The sequence below is a fragment of the Lactuca serriola genome, chromosome 8, assembly GCF_051521515.1.
Source record: "Lactuca serriola cultivar US96UC23 chromosome 8, Lser_US96UC23_V15, whole genome shotgun sequence".
NCBI classification, from domain to species: domain Eukaryota; kingdom Viridiplantae; phylum Streptophyta; class Magnoliopsida; order Asterales; family Asteraceae; genus Lactuca; species Lactuca serriola.
In genome coordinates, this window is record NC_136415.1 from 177,517,345 (window position 1) to 177,524,684 (window position 7,340).

Below are 7,340 nucleotides of genomic sequence, written 5' to 3' on the forward strand. Positions count from 1 at the left end.
TAAACAATTGTGGTCAACTGGTTATTTTAGGGCTTTATTCTGTGGTCCCGTGTTTTCAAAAATTCACGTCGTGAATCCTTTAAGATTCATGTCGTGAGTTTAGTCTGGGCTAAAGTTTGGGCCATGCACTCACGGATTGATCTTGGGCCACTTATAAAACAGCTAAACTATATCATTGACTTATTACCCGGTTTATTCTCGATTCACGTCGTGAGTTCTGAAGAATTCACGTCGTGAATATTGTATGGAAGGAAAAATTTATACTAAATCAATTTTGGCTATAAACTAAATTCTCAATTATTACTACTTCCATTTTAGGGTCCCTACATTCAGTGTTGAGTTATGTTCTAATCGAGTTGGATGACATGATCTATGTTTTTAAGACTGAAATGCAAAAAAGAAAAGAGAAAAAATTGCAAACCAAACTCGGGTTGCCTCCCGAGAAGCGCTTCTTTTTCTTGGAGTCTTGAGTCGGACTCTGTACCTCCTTCGTTGAGTCTTCGGAAGAATCCACCACTAGGATCTTTTGTTCTTTGAATCGCCTCTTGTAAGCTTGAACTCGCCTTTTGTACGCGTTCTTTGAATTCTCTTTTTTAGCCTTGACCTCTTCTTCAAGCTTGCGTTTGGTCCCTTTAGTTTCCCCCCTGCATTCCATAGCACCCTTCTCTTCTTTCGTCACTGGCTTTTTCACTCTTGAAGTAACCTCCTCTTCATCACTTGTCATCTCCTCCTCCTCACTTACCCAAGAAGGTGGACTCTTGTCAGCAATGACTTCAGCCAAAAATGGAAGAAATGCTCTGGATTTTGCTCTTTTGACTTGATGAACTGTCTTGATCTCTTCTTCCATAAGCTTTTCTAGTTCTTCTAGTTCATTATCTTCATTGATTGTAAACACCTCCTCTTGAACATGAGTCCTTTGGAAGCTATCTTCTATCCCAAAAACTTCTTTTTCATCACCTACCCTCAAGGTGAGCTTGGACTCACGAATATCAACAAGAGCTCTAGCAGTGTTAAGCAATGGACGACCAAGGATAACTGGAACATTGGGGTCTTCCTTCATATCCAACACTACAAAATCTATTGGAAAAACAATTTTTCCAATTTTTACCAAAATATCCTCCACGACGCCCCGAGGTTGTGTCACTGAACGGTTCGCCATGTGAATAGTCATTCTTGTAGCCTTCATCTTCTGAATCTCCAACTTCTGATAAAATGAATAGGGCATTAAATTAGTGCTAGCCCCAGAATTGACTAGAGCATTAACCTTCATTTTGTTACCAAACTCACACGGAAGAGTGAGGCGTCCAGGATCTCCCATCTTCTTAAGTGTCTCTCTTAACATAGCTTTTGAGCTTTGCTCACTTAGAATCACCTTAGATTGCTTCTTTAATTGCTGACGAGTGTCTATCAAATCTTGCAGTAATTTCTAATGCTCGAGAAATTTTGATAAGGACTCGACAAAAGGAGTATTAATCGGGATACCCTTCACGTGCTTGACAAACTCCAGATGCTCTCTTTCCAGTGGACTAAGGGTAGCTCGGGAAGGAAAAGGCAAAAGGCGGCTGATAAACCGAACCAACTGCATAATTTTTCTGTTCATGACGGGCCCACGTCGTGAACTTATATGGTTCACGTCGTGAATTCTGGAATTCAGCAGCATATTGATTTCCGAGCGTGGGCTTCTTCAACCTTGGATCGGGCTGCTGTTGTTCAACTTCTAAAGCTTCTAAGAACTCAAAGATGGCCTCTTTTTCAGTCTCTATGGCCATTACATGAGATTGGGCCTTCGTTTCGGGATTTTTCGGGGATAACTTCTCATGAACCAAAGTGGCTAGTTGACCAAATTGTACTTCAAGGTTATTGATAGAGGCTTGCTGATTCTTTATTAAAGTTTGTTGTTCAATAATAGCAGAATCAGTAGCGTCGTGTCTCTTTTCCGAAGCTTCCATAAACTTCATCAACATGGTCTCTAGATCGGGTTTCTTCTGAGCTGGTGGTTGCTCCTTTTGATAGAAGCCTCGACCTGTCTTCCTATACTTCTCTTCTTTTTGCTCTTTATACTCTTCATATGGCAGCCACTCCTTCTTTGGTTTCCTCCAGTCTTCATCAAAATTATCCCCACTCGAGTAGCACACTTGAGCTTTTCTGTTCCTAAACTCATCTAAATGGCAATCCTTGGTCAAGTGCGGACCACTACACCTCTCGCAACCCACTCTCATGGCATGAATTGACTGGTCCATTTGTGTTATCCTTCGATCCAAATTACTCAGCATAGCCATCACAGCTGCCATTTCTTCAGTTTGGGCCCCTCCCCCGCCTTTGATTCCATCTTGCCTAGGGTTGTGGTATTCGCGAGAGTGCTTCGCGAATTCTTCAATAAGCTACTTGACCTCCCTTGGATTTTTCTTTGTCAAAGGTCCTTGAGATTCAAGGAGTTGTCTCGTCATAACGTTGACCCCATCATAGAAAATCGACATCTCTTCTTGCACATTTAGATCATGTTGAGGGAAATTTCTGAGCAAGCCCTTGTACCGCTCCCATGCTTCGTATAATGACTCCCCCGACTCTTGCTCAAAGTTGGCTATTGCCTTCTTGAGTTTAGCTATCTTGGATGGTGGGCAAAAATGGTCCAGAAATTGCTCACGCATTTGAGCCCAAGTGGTGATTGTTCCCGGTGGAAGTGATTTTAACCACTCCTTAGCTGCTCCCTTGAAAGTAATGGGAAGCATCCTAAGCAAGACGGTGTTTCTGTTGACATTTGGGACATTGAAGTAATCCTCAATGTCATTGACTTCATCTAGATGCTTAAAAGCATCCTCATGATCTTTCCCAAAAAATGGGATATCCTTCAGTGCAGTCTAGATGTGCCCCTTCAGCTCGAATGTGGCAGTGGCAGGTATTACGGGTTGGAATAAACCGGGACCCACATCTTCTCGGATCCGCTTCTTGTAAGCTCCCATGGACATTTCTTCAATTGCTGCCATCTGGTTCCTTGGCTCGTTCTTGGGTTCACTCGTATGTTTTTCAAATTCCGGCTGGGTATCGTATTCGGATTCAGTTTGGATGGGTATTTGATCCAAGTGCTCAAAATTGCTCTTGTGCCTCGAGGATGAACTTGACTCTCCTGTCTTCTTTCTCGACTTTCTTGAAAATGCTGACTTTAATTCTTGTAGTGGCGTCTTCTTATCAGTCTTCTTCTGAAGTGCAGCTTCTGGATCTTCAATTGGTAGCACCAAAGGTGTGGTAGATCCTCTGGTCATGAACTCCTGCAACTTTCTAAACTAAAAACATAAAACTGAACTAAAATAAGAAAATACTAAAAACTGAAAATCGCAGCTTTCACGTTGTGAGTTTATAAAACTCACGTCGTGAATTCTGTGACAGAAACAGAAAACAAATTTTTTGTTATATGCTAATCAACTAAGCTAATAAACAAAAATAAATAACTAATTAACTTTTTGCAGATTTTGTTCCACAAAAAGGGTCGATTAATCCAATGCAACTAAATAAACTAATAAACGCGCCGATCCTCGGCAACGGCGCTAAAAACTTGATGTGCACGAAAGTACCCACGAATTTTAATATTTATAACCTAGCAAACTTAACTAACTATGCACTTATAGGCAGTGTACCTAGTCAGATTACAGTATAGCTTGGGTAAGTCGGGTGTCGATCATAAGGAACGGTGTTACTAATTAATCTAATTGCTATCAAATTAATCTAATTATTAACAAGTTTAGAAAGGGTTTTATCTAATTTTACAAGATCAGAAAAACTTAACTCAAATTCAATCAATAAGTAAAACACACTCTTGTCTAGTTTGAATCCACTTCTTCCTTATGGTTAGCTAATAATTATGAATTATCTAGTTGGTTTTAATTGTATTAGTAATTTAATTCTAATTTTACCAATAATTAACTAATTCATGTCAAACTATGTATGGTCACACAAAATTAAATAGAGAACCAATTAGGAATATGAATATGTTATGTAAGATTTATTATGTAAATGCAATTGTAGTCACAATCCACATTCTCTAGCACAGCTAAGTTTATTTATTCTAATTACTAACTAAGATTGGTCAATCCTAGCTCTAACAATTTAATGTTCACTAAATCATTAGGTAAGCAAGTTCATGCAGTTAATGGTCACTAAGCTACATAGAACATGAAATTAAGCAATTAGAGAAACAAACACAAGCATGTTAGGTAACTAAAAATCAAACAAAAGCAATTCACCAACTAAATAAATCCATAAAAATTCAGATATTCATAAGTTGGAAGCTTCATCTAGCTAAACAAGAGTAGCTAGATTCAGCTGCTCATAATAGCAACTAACATACTAACACAATTCAAAGTGTAACGAAACATGTTCCTAGATAACAAATAAATAACTAGATTATGGACCTTCACTCTTTTGGTGTTAAAAGCTTCTTTCCAGGACTTTTCTTCTGCTCAAAATCGCCTTCTGGAACCCCTCTCTCTTGCCAAAAGCTCCCTTTATTCGTAATGGTCAAAGGTTTATATAGTTGCTGACTTTTATAAATTCACGTCGTGAATAATAAGATATTCACGTCGTGAGTTCCAGATAACCGTGCCCGCCAAGGATTCCTTCACCCGCGTGCATATCTTCTAGAACCAACTCTCACGCCGTGAGTCTTTTAATTCTCACGTCGTGAGAACACTTTTTCCAGATTTTCTTTTTCTTTAATCCTTTAACTCCTAAAGTTTCTTCTTTTAACGCTTTTAGTCCCTATTCTTCAAAATGTCTTCTTCTTGGCTGCAAATAACATTTAAGCTCATAAGTACCATTATCTAAACAAATTACCAACTTTTTAATAAAAATGTTCTTAAATATTGCCTAAAAATAGATATAAATATGGCAATATCAGTAACCTCGGCACCAGCCACATGCCCGTCATCAGAGTCGCATGGACTCGCCGACGATCCTACTATGGCCTCACGAAGGCAGTTGCTAGGACGTGGGGAGGGGGATAAGGTGAGGTTGGCAGCTGCATAGGGGGGTTTAGGGTTAGGGTTTGGCTGGTGGTGAAGTTTTATACCCGGCTCCACTAAAAGTTTGCCATAATGTCAAGATTAGCCCTCCCTTTCTCTTTTTCTTTCAAACCAATGCCATAACTTACCATTCCCACCCTTGATCACGAAATTTCTTTCATATCTAGTCCCACAGTTACAATTCAGCCCCTCCTTACAAATTATTCTTCAAATTAAGTCCACATGTTGCCTTTTAGACCCTGGCTTTCAAAACTCTTCACAATAGACTCCTGAATTACCATTTAGCCCTTGCTTCTCATAATCTATCCATCTTAAGACCTGATAATTTACCACGTGGTCCTTACCTTCGTAAATACTTACAAGTCTAATTAGGAACTGACACTTTTAATCCCCAACTTCTAAAATTTTAACAATTAGCCCTTCGAGACCATCCGAGATATAAAATTATTTATTTTAGGGCTACCATTCGTTCATAAATTTCATCTATTTAATTATTTAATAAACGGGGTGTTACAGTACCCCTTGGTACACTGCACGTACGTGCTGTCACACCCCCAAACCGGAACGATGGAAACGTTCGGAGGCGGAAGACATCATGTACAGTATCCCAACCATTGCATCATAGTAATCAAAGTAAACACAACCATTACATTGAATAAGTAGAGTATTTACATCTCTTTGATAGATAGTTTGTGTAACAACAAAATGTATAACAAAAGTAATAAAGACATGACTCTAGAAGTTCTATCTTCTGAAAACCTGTGGGTGTACCAGTCTACCAATTCCCTGAGAATACAAGTGGTTTTGAAAGTGTATCAACATTTGAGTTACTTGTAACAACATAAATTTTCAAACCAAATTTTTAATTTTTACAAAAATAAAATTTCATATAATGTTTCTCGAAAACCACAATTGTGTCAAATGTCATCAATATCCACAAAATAAATTCAATATCCTAGAATCCTCAACATGATCTAAAGCAGGTGTGTACAATCAAGCCGAAACCTTCCCGCGATCCTGAGAAGTACCTGAAAGACATATGACACAACACGGTAAGCACAAAGCTTAGCGAGTTCCCCAAAATACCACATACACAAATAATAAGCCTCTCATGACTATATCTCGGCATAGAACATCCGATCATGTGTCTCGGTGAGGACCCTCCGGTCTTAACGCTCGGTGTTGACCCTCCGGTCACGTGTCTCAGTAAGGACCCTTCGGCCTCAGAGCTCGGGTGGGACCCTCCAGACTCGTATCTCAGTGAGGACCCTTCGGTCTCATAGCTTGCGTTGGACCCTATGGTCCGATCTCAAAATGCACAGAATAATACAACATATATCACAAAGACAAAATGCATAATATGACATACTCAAATAAGACCCTCCGGTCACTCAGTAGTACCACTTGGTATGTATAGTGAGAAAACTCAGCTTGTAAGAAATTGGATAACCTCGAACTCAAATCACCAGTCTAGCCTCCGCCTAACACATACGATAGTTATCCCTAATTAATAACTGCTCTCAAAGAAGCTAGACTAACCTTTCTACAATCTCACAGAAGGGTAAAAGACCATTCCCCCCCCCCCCTATGTCCTGAATAGTCCACAAATTGACCAAACCCTAAAAGTCAACCAAAAGTCAAAGACAACGTGTACGTTATGCGTACAAGCTCTCTACGATGTGCGTACTCCAATGCCATGCATGCATCGGGGATTCTCGACCCTACACTGTGCGTACTAGGATTATGCTCGGCATACACCCCAGTTTTGCTCTTCCTACTCATTTGGTCTAAATCAATTCAGACCTTAGCTCATATCATAGATCTGGACTCCCTAAAGGCTCTTACTCCATAAAGTCTGTGAGTTTAAACCATTGCATGGATGATAAAGTCACAAACACCCAAAACTCTCATTCTCTTATCTCAAAATGCTCATATCTCATGCATAGGTTGATTCAAATGTGCAAGTCTCGATTTTTATGACACTACACCACTAAAGACACTCAAAGGAGCTGATCATAGTATCTGGAGCTCAATATAATGATGCACAAATCAAGATAACAAGAAAGCTTTGAGCTTTATACCTCTAAATGAAGCTCCCAACACAGATATGCTTAGATCCACATACTGGACTACCACTCCTTCTTCTTTAAAGTTCCTTCTTCACTCCAAGAACACACAAGATCAATTCAATGCTCTTAAATGGAAACACAAACTCAATGAATAAGAATTAGGGTTTGAGAGGGTTGATTGTCTGAGGCCATCATATCCTTTATATAGGGACACTCCTTAAATTAGGGTTTTCACTCTGGGCCTAGTACACCCAGT

At 39.5% G+C, this 7,340-nt stretch overlaps 1 non-coding gene across 1 annotated transcript; it reads left to right on the forward strand.

The window, feature by feature from the left end:
* Positions 1-2,493: 2,493 nt before the first annotated feature.
* On the forward strand, positions 2,494-2,600 carry LOC145071514 (small nucleolar RNA R71). Its single transcript, XR_013690525.1, has one exon. It is a non-coding gene; the product is annotated as a small nucleolar RNA R71 (small nucleolar RNA).
* Positions 2,601-7,340: the final 4,740 nt, after the last annotated feature.